This window comes from Astatotilapia calliptera, chromosome 16 (genome assembly GCF_900246225.1).
Source record: "Astatotilapia calliptera chromosome 16, fAstCal1.2, whole genome shotgun sequence".
Taxonomy (NCBI): Eukaryota; Metazoa; Chordata; class Actinopteri; order Cichliformes; family Cichlidae; genus Astatotilapia; species Astatotilapia calliptera.
The window spans coordinates 3375763-3400792 of NC_039317.1; the positions used below are offsets into that span (position 1 = coordinate 3375763).

Below are 25030 nucleotides of genomic sequence, written 5' to 3' on the forward strand. Positions count from 1 at the left end.
ATAAAATCCAGTATAGACGAACACACACAAACAACAATGGGGGGAGGAGAGTGACATTCTAGTTAAGCCTGCCTTCATGGATCACTCTCACTTCTCACATAAAGAGGGATGACTCTATTGGGTGCCCGAGAAGAAGAGCAAGGTGAAAAACGAAGGACGGGCTGCTGCTGTTTTAGGGGGGGAAAAGTGAAGTGAAGTTTGAAGAGAGCAGCACAGTGAGAGGAGAGGGTTTGTGGAGCATGAGAGGGAGGGAGAGAGAGCGAGAGTGACAGTGAGAGAGAGCGAGAGAGAGAGAGGGGAAGGGGGAGAAAGACAAGAAGAGAGGCTCAGTGAGACAGACAGATGGAGGAGAAGCATGTAGCAGCAGAGAGGGGAGGAGGAGGAGAAACAAAGCGTGTTGACTGAGGAAGTGTGCGGGCCATGTGCTCAGGTAGGTCCTATCTATATCTACTACTTCCAACGGAGGTCCTCCATTCTCACGTTTACAACCTCTTTTTTTCTCTCTCTGCTTCTGTCTCTTTCTACAAAAATGAGTAATAACACAAGGTAGGATGGCTTTCTTCTTGCTATTCAGAGGCACAGGGCTCAAAAGAATTTTGTGTGTTTTCACTTCTTTTTCTGCCTTTATGAATCCCATGCAGTGCCGCTTTTTTTCTTCTTTTTTTAATGTGATGATGCCATTGTGAGTGCAAGTTTTTCCTTTGGTTCAGTGTTGCATGCTGTGATTTGCAAAAAGAATTGCTCGTGTTGGACTGATACCACAGATGCAGTGCAAATTGGGAGATTTTATTCAGATCTGGCTGTATCATAGTGTGTGTGTGTGTGCGCGTGTGTGTGTGCGTGTGTGTGTGTGTGCATGTTGAGCTGTGTGATGGTCTACAATACTGGTAGGATATTGGCAGGAGTGAGGAATGTGTGAGACTTCTCCCCAGATCTCTTTGTTCCTTCTCTTTCTCTCTCATTTTCTTTCTCCTTTTTTTCCTCTGGGGTTGCACACACACACACACACACACAACACACTCTCACACAAACCAACTCTTGCAGAAAACCAGTTGAAACTTCCCACCGGCAGGAGAGAAATGCCTGGAATGTGATTATCACGTATTTGTGTTTATTTTATCACTGCGGGTCGCTTGCAAAGCAAAAGAGGAAACCAGATCAGGCGCATGCCCAGCACTGTGTGTGTGTGTGTGTGTGTGTGCGTGCGTGTGTTTATGTGTGTAAAATACATGCGTGTGCTCAGTGGTGGTGATGGTGGTGGGTGGGTGGGTGTAGAGGGGATAGAGTGGGAGGGTAAAGAGTGAGCTATTTGGCAGTGCACGTGAGTGTGTGGGTGGTGTGTGGGTGTCAGGGTGAGTGGGTGCAGAGCTCTCTTTGAGTGAGAGCACATGTGACTCGAAGTGTGTGTGGGTGTTGAGTGTGTGTGTGTAGAAAGATGAAAAGTGCTGCGTGCGCGGGCGCGTGTGTGTGCAAAAGGTGAGGTGATTGTGTGTTTCCGAGTCACCTTCGCAGAAAGAGGTGGAGGAAAGAAAAGGGGAAAGAAAAAAAAAAACTTTCCTTTCTTTATGTTGTATGCTCATTTACACACATGCACACACACACACACAGTTCAGGCGCCTGTCAAACCCAATGCATTCCAGAGCGCTCGAACACACAGAGTCTGAATGGTGGGATGAATGCGGGGAAATTCAGCTGAAACGTGAGGACAAAAGCCAGGGGGACATTTAAGAGGGTTTAACTCGGCAGAACCCTGGGAATCAGGGAGGAAACACACACACGCACGCACACACTGTAAGCATGCACACTTACATTATTGCATGCCTATGCACACTGAAATGTGAATAACTGCACTCTAAAATGTGTATACATCCTGACACACACACACACACATACACATATGTACAGCTGCGGCTCCAACAAACTGTTAGAGTCTGGAACAGAGGGGAATTCCCAGGGAGGAGACGGTGAAAACACACCTCTGCCTTCATATACACAATGAACCTGGGAGCCAAAATACCAGTGCTGAAACACACTGGTGGAGGTACTGGAGCTGCGGTATGCCAGTCACTTCAATGGTAACGCTGTATTGAATTCTTTTAAAAACCACCGATAGCTCAAAGGGAGTTCTGCGAGTGACAAATTCTTCAAGTATGACAAAGCAACACCGCTTCTTTGAAGGCTTCATGTGTAAAACATCAACCCGGGACTAAACTGTTGAATGGGCTCATAAAACACCAATTGGCCGAGTCTTGAGAATGGATTAGCGTTATAGCAATCGAGATAAGGCATTTTAACTCTGACGTGCCACTTTGTGAAGGACAATAGCGACGGAAAGAATGCAGAGATTTCCGCCAAAATGCCAACACTTTATGACATTTCCAGCAATTATATCAATTAGAAGTTTTAGGGGTGTTTTTTTTGCAGTTTCTTGAGTCTCCAGAGACACTGCGGTTTCAACTTGTTCTGTTGACATCATGAAGTAAAGATTATCAAAGTCTGCGACACATAAACATGCCTTGCGAAAGTGTTTATCTGCGACTTCAAAGTCGGCTCGGTATCTCCCAAGTTGAGATTTCATCAGGTGTTTGCTGTTCAGGTTTGGGCAGACAGAAAAAAGGGGACTGGAGTTCAATGAACATTACAGGTCAACCCCCTCCTTTCCCCGCACCTCCTGCCTCTGATGTGCACTATAGACGTTATATGACGTGTGTCGGGGAGGAGGAAAGGGAAGGGCGAGGTGACGGGGTCGCATTTGTACAGAACTGGAATCAATATTGCTCACTCCGAGTCAGATCAGTATACACGCAGAATCGAAAGCCCGGGTCCTCTTGCTGAGAAACATGAAGGGGGAAAGTGTGGGATTATCCCCAGTCGCTGCAGTCTTTGCACACCCTGCAATAGCAGTTTGAGGTCACTGCAAAATCCACCTTTATTTAACTGTTTACCATTAATTTACTGAATCTGTTCTGTGAGCAAAACCAATTCAAATTCCTCAGATTTCATGCTTATCTAGCCTAACTGTGACTGCCAAACATTCCCTAGTGAATCGGATTGTGAAATGATAAAATTTAAAAGCGTCAAGTCAATTTTTACCCACCTTGTTAGTTTGCTAAATAATCGTTTCAGTCAGTTAATCACAAGTCTTAACAGTGCAGAGCTCATCAAAAGCTCCGTCAGGTATGAAAAAGCTGCCTCTTTGCCGCCGTCAATCGGGTGAAATCCTAGATGAAGTCCTCCTTAGCCGTGTGAGGTGACCTGCCAAGCGCCATAGGGTTAAATTAATTTGGTCACACGGCTTACAGAAAAAAACAACAGCCTGCAAACACAGAAATATTTCTGGGAAGTTTACATTGAAGAAATACCCATCCCAAATACCAGAAACTGAGGTCATAACTGCACTCATAACCAGATAAGAGAAAGAGTGGGCACAGTAATTTATTCAGGGAATTTTCACAATATGAACCCCTCGTCATCATACCGGCGGTGATATTGTCATTGTGGTTCAGAGACCTCATAGCTCCTCAAAAACCATGCGCCGGTGGACTGAAGAGAAACAAGCAGCAGAAACATTTGTTAATTTCCCAGATCGCTGTCACAAAAAAACAAAACAAAACAAAAGAAATCACTCTCACTCTCAAAGTGAGAGTGATGAGACAGCCTGCAAGAGCAAAACGGGGGGAGGGAGCAGGTGAGCAAGAACACATCATATCACATATTTCATAGGAAATTTATACAAATGCAGACGCATACATTAAACAGTGCAGGTACAATCCCACTGCAGGTGTATTTCCCCAGTGAAAGATACAGAGAGACAGCTCTCAGTCAACTTGTTATCTCTGAAATGTTTTCACGCTCTGACTGAGCGCTTGTGGGGAGCTGAGCTGCTAAATGAAACAGTCGCAGAACTGTAAGCATCCTTCAGCTCATTGGTAAAACTGTTAAATGTGACTGCTTGCTGTTCAGCCTGTCTTTTTTTTTTTTTTTTGGAGTAGTTAAGAGTTTTAAAAAATTGAACAGGAGAGAGTTGATATTTAAAGGTTTTTTCTTTTTAAAAAGATGATGCTAAGCTGTGACATTTCTTAAAGTCATCATTAAATGTCTGTGCAGAGCTATTTGGACCTGGCACAATAACACAGGGGTTCCCACAAAAACATTAGCATTGCATGTATGCTTGTGCAGAGGAGTGAAATCTGTTTTAAGTGAAATTCACCTTGTGCGCTCAGCTTGCAAAGGACCTTTTTCTCCCTAGATGACCCCCCACCCGACTCTGGAAAGCCACTGCACACAGCAGGAGGAAAAATGTACTATCTACTCCTAAAGGAAATGTTTAGAGCTCCTAATTTATTACTGGAAAGCTGAGGTTTGTTTAGCATATTTTGCAGCACCTCGTCTTGTGATTTAGTTGCAGGGAAAACCGGAGGAATGTCCTCATCGCTTTGGAGCTTTTGATTTTTAAAAGAAATTCTTTACTATCTGCAGCTGAGTGGCGTTTACTGGTTTGTTGGAGTTTGAAATTAGGTGCTGAAATCACACAGAAATGTAGAAATTTTCTCTGCCTTCCCCTCTTCGTTTTTCACTTCTGTTCTCTGTGTGCAGGTGTTTTTCTCTCTCTTGGGTGTGTCACTGACAGTGGCATCACTATCCTGATATTAGTCTCCGCGGTCGAGCAGGGGACAGTCCCCGGAGCTCAAGGGGAGGGCGACGGGAGGAGGGGGGGATTTCTCGCGGGCTGAGGTCGATGCGGGGACCGAGCTGTGGCCGACTGATGTGACTGATTGTTGTTTTTTCGGGGGGTAGCCAGCCTCCAGTTCGAGGCAACAAGAACCAGTCAGTGGCATTTCCGAGCGATCCGCTGTAAAGGCCCGCAGGCAGGCGGGCAGGCACACAGATAAAACAGAGAGAGAAAGAGAGAGAGAGAAGGGACTCTCACGTCAGATGAGTAATAGAGCGGTGTATTACCACGGCACAAAATGCGAGAGACGTGATAAATCGATCCTCCTCCTTTCCTCCCGCATATATCTGCGGTTGTCTCCGCTTGTTCCACCAGCACTTTTTCTTTCTTTTCTTTCTTTTTATTGCGCTCAGCCCTCGGTGATGTGTTGTTTCAGCTTCTGCTTCTCGCGTGCTCTCGTACGCGCAACGGATAGATCTCGGAGCGCTGCGCTCGAGGAAGGTGTCTGCAAACTGGGCTCTTTTTTTTTTCTTTTCTTCTTTTTTAGCTTCAGCTGATCTGCAACACAGACGAATACACACAGGTACCGCAGTTTGATGATAAGAATTTACAATTTCAGTTGTCATTATTGTTATTATTGTTATTATTATTAGTAGTAGTATTAATATTAGTATTATTATTATCAGTGCCAAAAAAACAGTAGTGAATAAGAAAATGAAGAGGGCTGTTTTATTCATAGACTTAAATATTTAAAAATGTGTGCTTTGACTTTGTCGGTGTGGTGTAGAAGTTCTATTAGGGCTGGCACTGTTTACATGCGGCGAGACTTGAACATGGCATTGCAACAGTGTGTGGTCTTCTCTGGCAAGGCCTCTTGTGCGAGCGCTATTACTTCACGCCCGCGTTTACGTGTTTGTGCGCGCGCGTGTGAGAGAGGGAGAAAGAAAAGAAAAGAGGAGGGGGGCGTGAGTTGAGGGCTGGAGGAAATTCTTGTGTGTTGGAATGCGTTTACCCCGGGGGAGACCCGTGACTTCGGGATAGACGAGGGGCGCAGAGAGAGAGAGAGAGATGCATGTGGCGTGAGGAGAGAGAGTGAGCGGTCTATTGTGAGTGCACTGGCTTTCTAAGAAATCTCTGAATGGTGTGTTTGATGTGTTTGTTAATGCGAATATCACAGTAATCGGGCGTGAAGGGACTTGAGTTTTTTTTAAGTGAATTAGATTGTCTGTTCGAATTATTCACATTTTTCTCTTTGATTTTATTGTTCTTTCTTTAGAGGACTATAATTGAAACCATGCTCCGTTAGTTTTAGAAAGAGTGTTGCTGTATCCAACAGGGGGCACTTGTGACACGTGCAGTTGGATCTCTGTGGTTATTAATGTATTAACTCTGGCCGTTAATATCAATTTCAAATTTTGTATTTTCTTTAAAAGCTTAATATTGTTTTGCACGTTTAGTGTCTCGTTTTTCTTTTTCCAGACTTGACAATAAGCACGTTAAACAGAATTTCAGAGGAGTTTGCAGAATTAGAAGCTTTTTAAAAACAAACAAACAAACTTTTGATCAAAACTTGCTCCTCAGTCTACTCAGAGTCCATCAGATTTAGGACTTCGTGGGAGCTTTGCAGTAGTCTAAGTGATTTTCATTTTGCCATGAGGAGCGCAGTCATGCGCAACAGGTTGTCCCTGCCTCCTGATCCTCCATCAGCTGTATCTGTTGTTTAGTCAGTACAGAAAGTAGAGAACCAAAGACTGCCTCTGCAACCCTGCTCATATCAAACATAACATGCCACAAATGTGACTTCACCCTTAAGGGAAAATAAGCATTAGTGACAGTATTGGAGGAGACTGAGCTTTATCTGATTATACACAGTCGGAGTGTATAATCTGAAAGCTGACAGCATATGCCATGTACTGTACTTGAAACTTTGACAGAAGTTGGTGCATCGATTTACTTTTTTAATGGACAGACTGAGGTTAGGATCCCGGTTGGTATTGGACACAAATCAGTGTTTCTGGAACAGTGCTGGGGACTAGAGGGAGATGGACTGCTAAAAGCTCGCCCACACACAAATGTGAGATATTCTAATGAGCAATCTGGCCCTTTCTGAATATTATTCACAGTACAAGCATCCTACGATGTGTGACATTGTGCGAGTCTATCAATTTCGTAAAATATCTTCTTTTTTTCCTTCCTCAAAAATTTTCTGTTTGATAAAGGTGTCAGTGATAAGAATATTTGAAAAGGCTCCGTATGATGTGAGTGACATGCTCCTCTGCCACCCGTTTTTCACAGCTCGAGCTCTTCACGATGCACATCTGTGAAAAGGCGGCAAAGACCTGCAATCCATGGCTCCTGTCCTGCTGGTAAGAATCACACATTTTCTGTGATTTTTCACTGATGCAGAAATAGCTTGAATTCATTTCTCAAATGGAAAAGTTGAACCTGAGCGGCAGCAGACCAGGTTCCATTTGAAGTTTTTGTTAATGCACCTTGCACTGAACGCATCGTTGCGAGCTTTAGATCAAAATGTTGTATCAGTCTTTTCTCTTGAAATCTTACCTTTCACAATCCATCTACTATATCTAAGGAGACCTCATCACTCTCACAATCCAAATCCTCCCCTGTAGCTGCAATTTATAAATAACTACAACCTACTGAGCTCAGCTGTGTTAAAAGCTCTTTACGTACAGTAGGCAACAGTAGATGTCAACATTTTTTTTAAATGTAGTGTATTTGATATAAAACTGGCAAAAGATTCAAACACACACATGCAGCATGCACGGCCCACACACTCCCACGTGTTTCCCCTGCCTTTGCTCTCTTCAGATGTGAGGCACATGACATCATTAAAGAAGTGATCGAAAAATCACTGTAGGTACTGCATGTGGGTTTTGTGTGTGTGCATGTTTTTGTTTCTGTGTGGGTGATGGGGAATGAAAGCCAAAGCTCCAGAGCCGTGGGCCCATGGTGGCTATGTGTGTGTGTTTGTGTGCGTGTGTGCCCAGCCGGAGGCTCTGGTCCTGGGCTGCACTGCCTCCCACGCTGGGGTACGGCTGGGGCTGAGTGGGAGGGAAGAGTGGGAGGTAAGAGTGGGCTGGGGCTGTGAGTCAGCCTGCTGCTGAGCCCCTAGACACGAGAGCGCTGAGGGAAGAAGCACACGGGCAAGAGTCCTCTCCCTGCCAGCGTTTTGAAGAAACTGTTAAGTTTATTACGAGGAGTCTACAAGTCCCGGGAGAAGTAACTGCTGGGATTACACATAGGACAGAAGGCAGTGGTGGGAGAAGGCTCTGAAGGTATTGAGAAGATGGAGTAAATTACAATTTCAGTGGGGCTGACGGCTCCTCAAAACATGGTCAGGAGCTACAGGAGAAGGCAGGGGACACAAAGATGTTGCATGCATCTTTGTTGGTTCTTTATTTTACTGATGTGAATTTCTAATGTTAAACTTAGATCAAAAAGTGGCTCTGCAGACCACTTCTGTATTTTTAGACCTTTTAGACCTTCGTGTATTTCCACAGAACAGCTCTGAATACCACAGTCTCAGCCTGCTTATGCATTTTCTTGCACTTCTGAGACAGATGGCGGTATCAGGCCCAGCCCCATCTGCTGGAACCACTTGCTCTTTCTCACTCTGTCTGCTGAGAAAACAAAGCTCCATGCTGCATGTCCATTTAATCTTCAGTGAATGACACACTCCCATTCCACACTATGCATATGCATAGTCCATTAGTCAAAAGCAACAGGGACCGTTTGTCTCTGGTGCTTTTTGCCAGGTTAATAAACTTTCTAGTGTGAAGCTCACAGGAGTGTAGCCTGCATTGCAGATCACAAGTTATTTACTCACTGCAGGATCATTCATGAATGCTCTCCGTTCATCCTGCAAGTAGAGCTGCTGTTTAAAGGAAAATGCGAGATTTGATGTGTAAATCTTCTTCACGTGTACAGGAGCATGATTAGCCTGTAAATACTGTGGTAAAAAAATAGCTTAGAGGAGATTCTTCATGCTTTTTTAGGGGTTAAGTAGCCTAATACAGGTAGCTGAAAACTGCAGTCATCCTCAATATCTCTAAGAATGAGAATAAATATTGTATCTGGTGGAACAAATTCTTGTATAGGGTGGGAAATATTTCTAGATGTAGAGTAGTGTTTGGTATTCATGCTTCATCAGATACATAATTTTTTTTTTAAGTTTTAAAATCATGCTTTTGTGTCAATGAACTAATGACTCACTAAGGGGACTTGTTAGTTGTCTCTGAATTTTTCATTTTCTGTCATCTTTTTCCCTTCACCCCAAAACCCAGTCACAGCAGATGGCTGAGTGTCCCTCAGCCTAGCTGCGTCTCATCCTGTCAAAAGGCAGTTCTTCTGCCCTACTGTTGCCAAATGCTTGCACATAGGGGATATTGTAGAGTCTTTACGGTACAGTGTGAAACACCTTGAGATGACTGTTGTTTTGCTATAAAAACAAAACTGAAATGAAATAGGTTTGTCATCCTACTATTCTGTAAATTGTCTTTCTAAATGTGAAACTTGCATCTCAATATTATGTTTATTAAGAAAAGCTGAAGCAAGTGTCATTGCTAGCTTCACATACTGACATACATACTTGACATCAGTAATTGATAAGATTAAAATCAAATTAACTCTAAATTGTTGTAGTTCCATTTTAGGAGATTTCATGACACCACTCTCAGGGCCACAATGTCCCAGTGAACTCAGCAGCGGTGTTTCTGGGCTGGGCCGGTTGTTCTGATAATAGAAGGTGGTTCTCCAGGAAGCCAAGAGGGAGTCCACCAGTCTGGGGTGTAGGACCAGTAAGTGGGCCAGCTATGGGATCAGCCCAGGGGTGTGGAGCAGCAGTCGATGAGGCGGTGGGAAGTGCTGGAGGGATGTGGACGGGTGAAAAAGGAAGGCAGGCGAGGAATGGGAGGGAAGGACACGGAAGTGAGAGCAGGAAACGCTGGTAGGAGCAGTGGGAGTGGGGAGTGGAATGTTTCACAAGAGCTTTATCTGCACTGTAGCGTCAAGATGTGGGCATCCGCTGTTGGTGTCACTGTTCAGACAGCCACCCGCCAAGCGAGGGAGCTCATGTGTGACATAGCCATCCTCTGACACGCACACATGCGCACATTCTCCACAGTGTGACCCCTCACCGCCTTGGCAGAGCTCACTGCTCTTATATCCTGGGAGTGGGCCAGCCTGCAGCACCGTCCCAGCCTTCGTATAGTCCACGCTGTGCGGTTGTGGAATAGAGAGAGAAAGTCTTGCAGTGTAAGTGAGGGAGTCAGTGCTATGCATTAGTGGGTTCTGTTAAAGGGACCACAATACTGGCGGCCATACATTCATGCATATGTAAGTAATGCATTTCTGCACTAATCAGATCATGCTGTCACGGGCACGTTATGCATTTTACTACAAGAGCATGAAAACTGCAGTCAGTGCAACTGTTATTACTGCATTTAATCAAAGCAGAAATACTCAGCCTTCATTCATCAGATTGTTTGTTTTCATATGAATTGACCTATTAACCACAATAATTTATACAAGAATAGGGACAAGCCTATAAGACAGGTAAATATTATTTAATTCTGTGCAATAGGCACAACTAGATTTTAGCTCCATGCACTTCCAAATGTTGTATTTGAAGGAGTGTGTATAATATTAAACGGAGGTGGAACCATCTCTGGTGGGCCTGTTATGGACTGCGGAGCTTAAAATGAGCATCTTTGACTTAATAAAACGTAACATTGCTGTTTTCTTTTTTGAGTTGTCTTAACTGTCAAAAATGAGCACTGAAATATTAATGGAGTACATTTATGTGAGCAGTGCATGTAAATAAACATAATTTAAATAGACTTTCTTTGGGGGGGGGGGGGGGTGTCAGGCTGAACTAATGTAAAATATGCAAAGTAAAATACAACGAGCTCAAAACTGATTTTGCTTTGGAAATAAAATGTTTAAAAAGTATCATCTAAAGTTTAAAAAAAATAAGCAAAAATGATGTTTTTAATACTATGTTACTAACACTATCGTTATGGCAGCTATTACTTTATATACCTCAACCTAATAATTATGCATTGTGTCACAATAGAAGCATGCGTGTATGATGCAATTACAGAGACTTGCAGTAGTAATGGAAATTTCAAGTATTGTCAAAATGTTTCACCTGAGCTCAGAGGTGCTCGTGTGACACTAGAGCTGCTGTGAAATCCCTGCGTGTCACTAACGCCCAAGGTTATCACAGGGTAATAAGTGCGCGCGCACACACACACAGACAGACAGACACATGCACACTTACACAAACAGACACGCGCGTCACTGCAGGGCAGTGGAGAGCAATGCAGAACAAGCACCGTGATGAGAGATAAGATGTAGAGTCATGCCTCTCCAACGTGACCGTGACATCACAGTTGTATCTGCGTGTTCGCCGTCTCCCCATGCTAGAAACCGACGGGCCTAATATAGTCAGTGCAGAACACACACACACAGCTACACTAGGCTGGCGGGGGAGGGAGTCTGATTGCCATATTTCCATCTCCTGTCCTTGGTTGGTTACAAGCGTGCGTTTCTTCAGAGGTGTGTCTTTGTGTGCCGGGTTAGTGAATGAGATGACGTCACTGTTACGTCTGTTCTTGTCTATCAGTGGCTGGGAGTTTCTGTCTTGGCACAGACAGGTGCATCTGTGACATAGTGTGTGAGCGTGTGCGTGTGTGAGAGAGTTTGTGCTTTTATAATTCAAACTTTCTCTGGCTATGTGGAATGCCACTTGAGAAAGAACTTTGAGTGCTCACAAGAATTTGGGGCATTGGAGACATTCTCTAAATGTTCTGACACGTCTGTGGAAATATCTAGCTGCACGTTCTATTTGTCTTGCTGACCTTTTCCCTACTTCTCTGAAACACAGTTTCTAGCTGTTTTGTTTTGGGGGTTTTTTGCTTTTATTTGCTGCTCACTTTTTCTTTTTAAGCGTTTTTTTAAATTAATTTTTTTATGGACAGCCAATCTGTTTATTCACTTCAACCCAGCTGAAAGAAAATCTTCCACAAGTGAGCTTTTTTTTGAACTGTCATGTCTTAAAACTACTCTGAGCAGCACCGTGGAAACTTACTGTAGGTCTTCTCACTGCTGGTCTTTGTGTCTCCCCCACCCAACCTCTATCACTGCTATCTCTCTGACCCTGTTTACTTGGGTAGGATGAATAAAACGCCACTGCAGCTAAGACAAGGTGGATAAGAAAGTATTTAAAACCATTGAAAACACAAACACACACAGTTTGATTTTCTTGAAATAGGCAAAATTCTGTATGTTGCTTGTGCCATTATTCTCTGACTACTCTGTTTCACATCTGACTGCAGAAGAACAGCGTTACCTTTTTCATGTAAATCATTAAGCACCGGTATAGTTACTTGTAAAGACACAGCCCCGCGGACCCATTTTACCATTTCAATATTTTCTCTTGCATTCTCTCCACATTCTCGTCTCTCTCCTGCTGTTTGAATTCCTTCGCTCTATCTCTCCAGCTCTTCCTTATCTCTGTCTGTCTGTGTGTCACCACTAACTCTGGTCAGCCATTTAACTGCTTCTCAAGTCAACCCAGCAGAATTCCCAGGCTGCTCAGCCGCCTGAGTTCACACCTTTTTGTCCACAGGAATCTTAGGAATCCCCAGTTTCCTTTCCACTGAAATCTCCATTGTGTGTGTGTGTGTGTGTGTGTGGGTGTGTGGGTGTGGGTGGAGGGGTGGGGGGGTACGTGTGTGTCTGTAACTACATGAAGGAAAGACCCCCGCCTGTGCTGTGCATGTGTGTTGAAACACATCTCCGCCCTTGTATCCACCCAGAGAAAGCGAGCAGGCGGTGCTCACTTTGTGCCCACAATAGACTGAGTCACATTCTAAAATGGCAAACCTCTTAGTTACTGAGAAACTTTGCTCTTTAGGAGAAACCCTTTAATGTCAAACTGAGACTCACATCATGTGAATTTCATCAGCACACGCTAATTAATTTGCTGTCTTTAACACGGGATTTAACCGCAAAACAGAACAGTTTTCTTCATATTTTCTGATTAGATCATTTAGAAGAAAATATGTTCAGTCTCATGTTTACCTGACTCCTTTTTGGTTTTGTGTTATTATAAATTGTTTTTAGGATCAATAATTGCAGATTCATCATTTGCTAAAGACAGACCGTTGCACTCTTTTCATTTTAACTATAAATTACCTACTTGTTAGGGAAAAAAGAAATCAATGACTCATTGTCGCTGGCTTGCAGAGCATCTGAATAACAAGATCAGGAATAATCTGTCAGATCGCTGCTTTTGGCAGGTAGTGCACATCATATCAAATGGTCGACCCGAAATAGCTCCACACAGGAATACACGAGAGAAAATTAACAAAGTTATTTCAAACAGAAAGAAACAAAAACAAACCAGGCAAGCGCACAGAGTCCCATTTAAATCCTCCCGGTGACTCGACCCGCGCACATTCATGCCGCAGTTTGTCGGCAGGTCTGGAGTCATTTAGCCGCTCTCACCCTGAGTCATCCCTGGCTTGAGTGCAGCCTGATGCCGAGGCTCAGCGGCACCCGTTGAACACAGCGAAGCGCGTACAGATACCCATTCACACACGGAGAGAGCTGTTATTCAGCCTTCACCCACTCACTCTCTCTGCGCGACAAGCAGAGCTATATGCGATGATGTCTTTGATGTTAGCTCATGAGGTCCAAAGACACTGGATGGAAATGTAGTTTGTAAACACTAGAATTATAAATTTAGACTAAAAACAAAAAATCTTATATAATATTTCTCATGAAGGCTTTATTTAGAAGCCCTTTAAAACTTTATTTTTTTATTTGACCAAATCTCAGTGTTTTAATGTTCTAAAAAAAATATACAACCAAATCTTTTAAGCACTAATGCTGACTTGCGTCAACAGTCCCTGGGCAGGTAGCATGAAATTATACAGTGTACATGTGTGTACAAGAGAACGCACCGAAACAACGAGACATACACAAACAATCCCTCATACTAGGTTCAATTGTGTCCCAAACAGGAGAGCCAACTGATGCTGTCGCAGCTCACAGGAAGCTGGGATCCCACTCACGTCATCACTGAGGTGAGAAACTTTCCTAAGCTTCTTTTATAACGTGATAGAGCTTTACCTCCTCAGGACAGTCAGGTCAGGTAATCAGTGGCGTTCTTGTACATACAAAAAAACAATAGGTTGCAAGTTGCCCTGAGATTGCACTTAAGGGCTTTAATACCAAAATGTGTGTATATAGGTCAATTATTACTTAACCCTACTTGTTATGTGACTCACAGAGGTTATTTAAATAGTTATGAATGAGGTCTGACAAAAGCATTTATCCGGCTCCACTAAAACGTGTGTGCGTGTTTCCGTACCACAATATGTGTAACGGGAGCGTAGCATGGGTGCAGCATGGCCTTTGGTGAGTCACATGGCCTCCCGTGTGAGTAACAAACCAACTATGTGATCCCTTCAGTTCGAGACTCCCATTCAGCCCACTCTTACCCCATACACACGAGCAGGGAGGAGGAGGATGGAAGCTGAGGGTGGGGCAGGGTGGTGATGGTTCATAGGTGTGGTTGGCAGAAGTTGGGGTAAAATAGCAGGATGTAGGTGAGAAAGCAAGCTCCAAGGAGGGAGGTTGAAACCAAGGGGGGTTGACTGAGGTCGAGGGCAGCTTCAGGTCAAAAGTTTCAGATCAGGGGGACAAAAGGTGCCAAAGACTCCTGTAAATTAATATATCACAGTCTCCCCAGGAACTGTCATCATCCATTCCTGCCCCGTTTTCTTTTTCTTTCTTTTTTTAACCTGTGAACTTGGGTACTTTCTTCTTAGTAGCTGTGGTCAACATGTGGTTACTCGCTTGTTTATGAGTCCGTCCGGTTCTGTAAACTCTGGTACTTTCTCTTTGTGGTCTCAATCAGCAGCCCATTTGTTAGTTCCATCTTCAAATGTGGCGCATGAAGCAGTCGAGATACGATGCACATATATAGCATTTGTTTATGTGGGTGTATGTCCTTATGGGTGGAGAATGTAGGCTGGAAGTCACAAAGACTGTAGCTGTTGTTTTTGTTTGTGTTGCCTTATTTCATATTCATTTCAGAGTGGCTACGGCTCGGGAGGTAGTGCGGGAGGTTCGATCACCTGAATGGCCTCCAGTGTGAAAGTTAGACAGAGAGCACTTTGGCATTGTAAAAAGCGCTTGTATGAATGACTGACTGATAAATGTAGTATAGTGCTCGAGTAACAAAGCACTATATGAGAAGCAGTCCTTCTTTTCCTTTTTTTTTTTAATAGAAGTCTCAACTCTCTAGCGGGGGAGTTTCCTGCTTTTGAAGACCCCACCACACACACACATACACAGAGAGAGAGCGAGGGAGAGAGACAGAGAGGCTACCCTTAAGTTTTTTTCCTCCTCCCTCTCCCCCTCCTTCTTCCCTCCTCTCTTTTTTTCTGAATGGATGTCCTCTCCCTAACCTCAATTGAGAGCTGTAACAGGACACTGCTTTAGGCTCAGCCCCCTCTATGTATAAGAGAGGGAGAAGCAGCAGTCCTGTGAGTGTGTGTGAGCGAGTATGTCCGACAGTGTCAGTCAAGGGGTTGAGGGAGAGAAGGGGAGGGTGAAGGGTAAGAGAAAAGGAAGGAGGTGAGAGAGACAGAGAGAGAGAGAGAGAGAGAGAGAGATAGACTGCTGTGAAACATGTGATAGTGCAACTTTGGCGGGGCTTAGAGGGAGTTTAACGGCTGTAGTGTCTCCAGAGCTCTGGGAAAGCACCTTTAGCCCAGAGGGAGCCTCACAAGCTGTCTGTGTGTGTGTGTGTGTGTGTCTTTTTGTGCGTACGTGAAAGTGTGTGCTTCTGTGTGTGAGTGAGAGAGCCGGTTTTTCAGTGCTGCTGCTGTCACTTTAAGCCTGTTACTGATTACACTCAGAAGAATGCAACGGGAGGAGGCTAAAAAGACAGGGAAACAGATGAGGAGACATGTAAGGATGAAATCTCTCAGAAGCTGAGCTATGGCGAGCTTTATGTCACTTGCCCTCACGGTCCTGGGCAGTGACGTGGGTGAGACACCGTTACCCAACATCGTCTCTCCCTCCCTCTCTCTCTCGTTCACTCTCTGTTGGACCAAGCAAAGTCAAAGTGAAAGGGAACCCGGAATCCCTCTTTGAAGCAGAGACAGAGCGAGAGGACGCCCAGAAACACTGGGAAAAACTTAAAGAAAAGACACCAGAGAGGAAGAAATTCGAGTGGAGGTTGAGGGAAGGGGTGTGCATATGTGGGGGGGTTCCCTCATTCCAAACTCAGCGCTGGGAGGAAACACTACTCTCACCCAGACGGGTAAGTGAAAAAAGAAAGAAAAAAGAAAAGAAAGGGAAAAGATTCCCAGAAAGTAGGGGAGCTGCTGCTGCTGCTGTTGATGGATATCATATGTTACAAGTTAAGGTTGAGAAACTGCTCCCAGATCCTTAATAGGTGGAGAGGAAGAGCAGTCTGTAGGCTGTCGGCAAACTCTCACACAGCCTGAAGTAGTGAAGTTGTGCTCTGATTTTTCTTTCTGTTCAATTTTGTTTTGTTTTGAAGCTGGTGATTGGTCACCTTCAGCTTGTCTCGGATTGCTCTGAGTTTGAATGGTCACTAGCGTGAGCGTCCCCAGCGCTGCGATCGCGTTACAGAGGAGCTGATTCACTGTCACACAGCCGATTTGTTTGACTCTGCTCTGAGGCTGACTTACAGTCGCACAGCCAGGATTAGATGGGAGGCAAAATGTATGGTGTGTGCTATCATCAGTGCTGCGGTAATATACCAGACATAGTCTGTTGAAGGCAACGCTGATATGAAGTCTTGTGATTAAAATAGGTCTTTGTGGTCAATGGGCCATTTTTAAATACAGAAGCACCACTTCCTCTCTGTTTCAGTCACGCTGTGTGTTTGTGCCCCCCCTCTTCAACTGACACAGATAGCACAGTCCTTTTGCTCTGCAGCAGAAGGCATGAATGAACTGAGCGTCTGGGGTGGGGTGGAGGTGGAAGCGGTGGCGTTGGTGGTGGAGCGGGAGGTGGGGTGTGGATAAAATATCATACAGCATGGACAGCGAGCATGTGGCTTCTTTATGAATGGACATGGCAGGCAGCTGACATGATTGGCTGCAAAGGAGTGACGTCTGATGACTGCAGAGCCGGCACTCTGGAGTCATTCTCCCCTTCGCTGTCGCCGCTGTCCCTCCTGGTTACCACCTCTTAAAGCGCTGCCGCCGCATGTGTGTATATGTGTTGGTCTGTGCAAGACACAGAGAGAGTGTTTTAAGGAGTCGTGTGAATCAGTGCTAGTGGTTGTGGGTGACATGTGTTTGCCTAAGCGGGCTTAGTCACAATCTGAACAGAGGGGTGTGTGTCTTGAAGCAGTGGGCTTTTTTTCTTCTTTTCTTCATCTTCTTTTTTTTTTAAAGAGTTGTGGCTCTCTGCCCAGCTGTTGTTCTTCAAATTGTCTCCCACTCTCTCTGACTAACATAATGCTCCTTCCAGCTATCATTACTCTTACTTGTCATGTAATAAGAGGGAAAGTTTCCAGCATTAACACGTAATAATGCTCCCTCATGACTCACTTTCGGGGACGAAGGTTTATTTTGTGACCGTCTACACTTTTAGATTTCCGCTTAAAGAATTTCAACAAAGAAGGAAGTCATGCTATCAATCTGTCGATCTCATCAAGATGATGAGATAATGTAAGAGGCCGTTCTCAGGAAACAAACAGGAAAATAATTTATCAGGGTGACCTCTGTGTGTGTGTGTGGACCATAACCACGTTACCATGCCGGTGCCTGCCAAAAGCCAACCCTACAGACGGACACGCACACCCTTTGTTTTACTGCGACACAATAATGGCCACTCCTTGAGCTTACTGCAGTTCCTACACTCCTCCTGTCCCCACTTTAGTTTATGGTTTATCAGGAGGTGTGATAGGGAGACGGCGAGAAAGAGAGTGAGGAGTGGTGATAAGGAATTGTCACGTTGGTGCGCGAGGATCTGTCGGCACTTATCGGGGCAGCGTTTCCCGCGCGAGTGCACGATAGAAAAGAGATTGGCGGCGAGATGCATCGCAGGTATCTTGATGAGGAAGATTAAATTCCCAAGCCCAGATTAGCATGGAATCTGCCCTTTTGTCTTATCACCCTGCCTACACGGTGAACCCTGCTCTGTGCTACTTGACAATAAGCAGCTAACCATCTCAGGCCAACCACCTTTCTGCAGCTTCTATAGGCAAACGTAAATGACTTGGTTTTTGGATAATAAGAAGAGGAGAGCACTTTTTTTTTGTCACGTATACAAATCCAGGGCATGTTGTAGCAGTTTCTTACGTTTTATGATTATTATTATGATTATTTAGACGTTGATTAAGATAATTTTCCAGATGTCAAAGCAACATTGAGATTTGGTTACAAAAAAGGCGAGAAATCTACATCTGCATCATACATTTATTTGCTGACTGTATTACTGGCATGAGTAGAGATTTTAGGGGCTATTGGATTACAACCATTTAACAACCAAATAAAAGTGGCTTGAAAAAACAGCAAGGTGAGTCATCTACAAACCTTTCATTTTTTACTCAAACTGAACCTAATTTTAACCTTGGCAGTGATGCAGCACTGTAAAGCTCAGTCAATCTAACTAAACTGAACTATTCAACAGAATGGTTAAACTTTCAATTTTTAAATAGATTTAAATCTTTTTAAAAGGCCATGACTGGCTGAGCAGATTTAACCCATAAAAAATGAATATATTGACATGTGTTACTTTTTTTGACATAATGTAGAGATGCAGAGCTAATACCAATTAGTTTATTTTTATATTACTTTTATTTGGTTATTAACTAGTGGAAATAAAATATATACAAATAAAGGTTTATGGTCAAAGATAAACATGCAGGAATTTTTTTAATACGAAATATTTATTCTTTGTGAGTTTTAAATGGAAGAATTCTTTTTTTAATGTACTGAAAAGGACCTCAAGCAAGCAGGTTAGGTTAATTAGAAAGGTGTCATCCTGACAAACTGCTGTGGAATGGTCACATATCCACACGGTAGTGATAAAAGCAGCTTTTCTGTTTATTCCACCACACTCAGTTTGACAACAAAAGGATATAACGGCTACACTTAATATCAGGAACAATGTGCTCGTGACGTGGAGTGGAGGGGGCAAACGTGGACCGCATAATGACAGGTGGCAGATGGCTGGAGGAACTTAGGACTTAAGTCACCTGTGGCAGGCTTTACTTTGAACTGCATTCATAGCGGCTGGCGTCGGGAAGTGAGGCGTTGTGACATACCGTAGTTATTCCAACGCTGACAGGAGTTATGTAACTGAAACTGGGTTAAGCGGCGCAAGAACAATCTTAACTATGACTTGACTCATTTCTCCTTTTTCTTTTCCCTACTTTCCTTTTCGCATGACTTGTCTTTGTTTATACATCAACAGCTCACTTACACAAGTCTGTCATTCACAGGCAGATTGTAGTGTTAAGAGCTTAGCTAGATAACTTAGATGTCGCAGGGCTCAAAGCACTGTGTGTGCATGCACAACAGAAAAAGCCCGTTAGAGATTCTGTGTGTTTGCATACGTCTTGTGTGCATTTCTTTTGTGTGTGTGTGTGTGTGTGTGTGTGTGTGTGTGTGTGTGTGTGTGTGTGTGTGTGTTCAAGAACGTTCCAACGTGTACTAACCACACACACCTGGCCTGGTTCCTCCTTTGCACATATATGGGCAAAGCTTCCCCTACCTGGGCCTCACTGAATTCCAATAAGTTGCAATGTGAGTGTGCGTGCGTGTGCGAGAAAGAGGCTGTAGAGACGGATGCACGTCATGGAAAACCAGGATCAATGGGCAAGGCCCGCAGAGCTGCGTTTTTAAGGTGTTCCTTTTGTTTTCCAAAGGTAATCAGTTAGCACAATGACTCAGCTTGGCTGATTATTCAAAGTGGCTTCAGTAGGACGACGTCAAGAAGGAACTGTGGTCATGTTGCTATTAGACAAGCTGCATACAACACTCAAGAGAGCAGAATGAAATCCCTGTGTACTCTTGATTAAAAGAAGACACACAGTGGGCTCAACAGTTTTCCCAACAACAACAACCAGACTTTCTGATTATTTGCTAAAAATCAAACTTTCCACAACTGACTTATCTACTTTCAGTCTCTTTGGGCTATTTGTCAAGACGTGCGTTAGTATTCAGGGTGGAGGTAGTGAAGGTATCAGTAGCCGGGTTGTGCCTCTTGCAGACAGAGCTTACATTATTACATTATAGCCTCTGCTTTGCCTTATGTTGGCACTAATGAAGCAGATTTATGGCTATGTGTGCCAGGGTTCAGCGCTGGTCCTGTTTAAACCCTGTGACCCGACAAAGCAAAGTACCCTCACACTGATTTTGGACAATGGGACACCTTTCATCCATTCCATTCCTTCTCTATACTTTTTTCCTTTTCCCTTCCTTTCCTTTCGGCTCCCTTCTTTCTGTGCTCCCTGCACATTTGCCAAACCTTCATAAAGCAGCTCGAGGAGGTAGTTAGCTTTCCTTGGTCATCTCGCCAGGTCTTTCCCATCAGTCCAGCCCCCTCGAAGAGCTTGCAGACATCCCTCTCTGTAGGCCGGGGGGCTGAGCCTGGGTTTGGGGTACAAGCTGTATATTTGAGGCTGGGGCTCCCTCTGGAGAGGTTCTTTGGCTGTTCAGTCTAAAGGTCTGGATTCAGTGTGTAACTCGACCGACAGCCACCTAGCAGCACTCAAAGGAACCATTTGGGATAGCTTTACAAGTAAAGGCCTGTTTTATCTTTACAATTTATAATAAGGATAGAAAGTGAGAGGGAGGGAAAGGAAAGGGTGGCGGGGAAAGTGACTTTAGCAGCGTGGATACAGGATAGCAATATTCTGGAACAGGGAATGACTTTGGATGGCGAACAGAGGTAACAGCAAAGACAGAGCTTCCATAACCTCTGCCGCCACCGAATATGAGCTACTGGCTTCCTCTCTTTGGTTGGAAGCTCTCACTCCCCCATCATAACCAATTATACTGTCAGGCTGGGGTATATTGAAATCTGGGGAGCTGAGAACTAATATCTGATTGGCAGCAGGCCTCATGGAACGGCTGCTTAATTGGTGGCAAGCAGTTGGTGAGCACTGCATTTCAGGCTCGTCTCATCTTGTAGTCTAAGCATCTCTTTGTGTGAGTGAAAGCAAAGTGATTGGTGCAATGTTCACTTTGTTAACCCAGCGAAATTGCCGAGGCTGTATGGGAACAAGCTAAGTATGAACTTCTTCACACTCACCAGGTTGTCAGCAGTCTGTTTGGGGTAGAGTTACACTAAAGTTCGAATGATGGATTTTCACCTATTTTGGCATACGCAGATGGAATAATAACAGATGGAGTAGAGGGCTGAAATCCATGTAGGAGACTTGGAAAAACAAAAACTTAACAAAAACTAGTTTCTGAAATCGTGTGCATTTGCTGTGCAACTAAAAGCAACCTAGAACCCTTAATGCTCAATGGTTTGCGGGTGACCTGGTGGACGTTAAAAGATTAAGTGGACTGTTTTTGTTTGTTTTTTGCTTTTTTTTTTATTTTAATCTAAACTCTTGAATTTTAGTCTGTCAGTGTCCACCAATTCTCTTCTAGCACTGACAGCTTCAGTGAGAAAAAGTAAAATATGTGCTTGCGCTTCTAAAGTCCAATTTTCTCTACCATCAATTTTTCTATCCAAATCTTAGTATTCAAAAATAAACTGATACAGTTCCAGGCTGTTTTTTTCTGGATTTTTTTGTTTTTGTTGGAAGAGCAACTGTAGATAATAAGCCCAGCGCTGGAACAGTAGGGGACTTTAAAGATGGAGTGCTGGACGTATTGCACACGCACACACGTGCAGAAAGAGCAAGAGAGAGAGAGCGAGGGAGGGAATGCATCCACACCCAGCTCACACATCCTACACACCCACCCACACACACATGCCCACACATACTTGAGCAACAGCACGAGCACATGCACACTACCAGTGAACCAGTGTCGCTCACTGTAGAACTGCAACTCTCGTGCTTGCACAAAATACACACACATACTTGTACAGTGGTCACCCCCTACTTTGAGGCTAAAGCAGGGTAATGATTCAGTTCCTCTTTGTGTGTGTGTGTGTGTGTGTGTGTGTGTGTGTGTGTGTGTGTGTGTGTGTGTGTGTGTGTGTGTGTGTGTGTGTGTGTGTGTGTGTGTATACATCTGTGTGTACTACATGGTGTATATGTGAACACATTTGCCACTTTGTGAATGTGTTTCGAGCGTGTGTGTGTCTGTGTGTGAATGTGGATGTGGTAAAGGCCCAGTCATCTTCAAGGCAGCTAAGACGAAAGCCACATCAACTGCCATATACCACACTCTAGGAATAGAATAGGCCAGCGCAGGCAGGAATGGAATGGCACGCCTGGCCTCGCCCCTCCTCGAACCACCTCACCCATCCCCAGGCCTCCTAGCGCTCACCCCCTCTTCCTCTAGTCCAAATCGCCCTTGTCGCTTGGGTTGCTTGCATTTCCCCACTTCATCTTGCAGTTTTGTAGCGCTCCGCATCACTGCTCATTTCACTCCTCTCTAGAGGAAGAACTACAGACGCATGCTCGCTTTCCTGGATTTCCTGGCTAGTATTAAGCATCAGATTGTCCACCTGCTTTTATTTCAGTCCAGCTCCTCAAACGCCGTAGCATCTGAGTATGCACAAGACGTGTGTTTAAAAACCGAGAGCTGGTGTCGCTTTGATGAAAACCCCGATTAATCTGGCTTATCTGAGATGGTGTTTCACTTCCTCTGTTGTCTCTGTGTGCCTTCACCCTCTGTCCTCCTAAGCATGTCCATATCGCATCAACTCAATGTGTTGCTTTCGATTGAAAAATTGAAAAAGCTGATTGGCTTATGTACATTTGACCTCTCTGCCTAGCGGCAGTGGCAGCATCACCAAAGTGTGGAAAAAAAGGGAAGCGATAACACATAGACCTTATCACTTTGCCTCTTAGCCCAGTGAACTCACTGAGCCTCACCAGTCTGGACCTGTTGACACTACACTAGCACAGCTTTAACACACACCGGTCCTTATTTTATGCTAAACGACATCTTTTGTTATATTTGTTGTTGTTTTTTACATCTTAAAATTAGCATCTGAAGTCTTAAGTATCACTTTCCTTTTTTTTCCAGGTTTGCTGATTTTGCATGGATTGTCCCAGATAAATGACCGCGAGCCATTCCCACAAGAGGTAAGAAATTCATTCTTTAAAAAAAAAATCTGCATCAAACACTGTCTTCGCCACTGTCCCCTCCCTTCTCAGCTTCTTTGCCACTATTGTCAAAAGAACAGAGCCCTAGGCCACTTCCCCTTCTCCCTACCTCAAATCCCTCAGTGCAGGGAGCCCAAACAGTATTAGCACTTTAAACCTTAGGCTCACAGGTAAGTTCAGTTGGGGAGCTGTCAGATGAGACAAACGATATGACATAGTTGGCATGGTGAAAAAAAATGAGGTGCTGAAACGAGGAAAAGTAAGATGGGGGAAATGTAAAGACGCATATGACAGAAAGAGCATTTACGGTGACAGAACGCTGGAATGCGAGGAAGGAGGAGGAAAGAGGGGCAGAGTAGAGAGAGGGGGAGAGAGAAGCCAGCACATTTCCCTTAATAAAAAGAAAGTGGAGTCAAGTGACCATCAGCTGGTCAGAGAATGTTTGATCAATATAGTCATGAGGCCTCAGGTATGCAGAGCGAAATGAAGGGAGAAAGATCGGCCCCGCTGTCTCCTTCCAGGTTACCCATCTCCTCCAATCACATGTATCTAGGTTGCAGTTTTATGAAGACTGAGTTAGCGCTCTCTTTATGCGTAGGGCTCAGCGTTGGGTCGGCACGGCGGTGGCTCTGTCTGTCATGCCTCAGGGCTAATGGGAAAGAATGACAGGAATCTGCAACTGATAATGCCATGCTTGGAGATGTTCGTCAGCAGATTATCTCCTATATCCTTCCCCTCCCTCAGGCTCCTCATTTTCTCCCGCTTGATCTCGTCTCTGCAGTTTGCCCCCTGTGCTCTTTCCTTTGCCTCTACATATTTGCATCTTGCACTCACACCTTCTCCTTCTTTCTTATTTTCCTTTTGTTGTTTTACATAATTGGTCTGTCCCTGAGATCTGTATGTGTTCATAATGGACCTATTTTCTGTTTCTCTTCACTCTTTCTTCAGATGGGGTCCAGAGTCTCCCCACCCAGACACGACTAAACCGGCCAGCCTTCGCAGTTCACGCCTCTCTAGCTGCTGTCAGTTGCTCAGTAGGCAGTGTAGATCCTGTGTAGCAATCAGCAGCTACATCTGGCTACTGGGTCTCTGACAGTTCTGCCTACTTCCCAGTCAAGCTTGCTCGTTCCTCTTCCTATTGGCTAAGTGACACATTCCAGTCCCCGCATTGGCTGCGATGTCAGGGGGGCTCCATCCTGTGACCCCACAGACAGGATGTTCTCTGTGTCACAACTCCACAAGGGCCCCTTGTCAAGGCTTTTTTGTGTTGGTTTTTTTTCTTCACTCCTTCCTCCTCTGTCATTCTTCTTTAAATTCTCACTCATTTCGCCTTCTCTCCTTGGCCTCTGCAAGATTCTCTTAATATGAAATGTCCTTGGTTATAAATATTAAAGTTCTGTGAGAGAAATTTAAAGGAGCGTATTTTTCCAAAGGAAAAGCAGCAACGTGTATTTGAAAAGCCCTTGGAGAGACCTTTGCTTTCGTCCTGAACCTGGCATACAATGTAGATTTCTGTGTGGTTCAATTCTACAGCTACATTGTCTGCTGGGTTTCTGGCAAGCAATATAAGCAGCTCTTATATAATCCCACGGGCGCTCGAAAAGGTAAGCATTCATCTGTTCTGTCAATGTGGCTCAAATGCCTGACCCTGACAATTCAATAAAGAGAAAATATTTCACATTAATACTGCTGAGTGACTGTCGTTTGTCAAGCTGAAAATCACATTTGAAGAAAGAAAGAAATCTCCAAATCTACTAAATCTAAATTGATTCAGTGTTGCTTTTGTGTCCCAGGAGTTAACCCCAAGCAAGAGATGCCAGGAATATTCTAGTAACTCAGCACAAAGCTGGGCTGTTGTCTGTCAGGAGCTTGTCAGGCTGCTGTCAGACCGGCTCCTTATTAATGGGGCAGCACTGTCTCCCCTGCAGCCAACACACACACACACGCTACAAAAAAAGCACACACCCGCACACACACCTGGGATTATACCAAACCTTCACACAGTGCTTTCAGAAGACATCCCTACCTGTGAAAGTCTG

The 25030-nt window shown here is 44.4% G+C and overlaps 1 long non-coding RNA gene across 6 annotated transcripts; it reads left to right on the forward strand.

The window, feature by feature from the left end:
* Positions 1–317: 317 nt before the first annotated feature.
* On the forward strand, positions 318–24033 carry LOC113007825 (uncharacterized). Of its 6 annotated transcripts, none has more exons than XR_003269953.1 (5): positions 318–430; positions 6968–7038; positions 13723–13785; positions 22912–22970; positions 23940–24032. It is a non-coding gene; the product is annotated as an uncharacterized LOC113007825 (long non-coding RNA). The 6 variants fall into 6 exon arrangements; XR_003269956.1 differs by lacking the exon at positions 318–430 and adding an exon at positions 443–546 and having other exon boundaries at positions 23940–24033; XR_003269954.1 differs by lacking the exon at positions 318–430 and adding an exon at positions 4018–5778 and having other exon boundaries at positions 23940–24033.
* Positions 24034–25030: the final 997 nt, after the last annotated feature.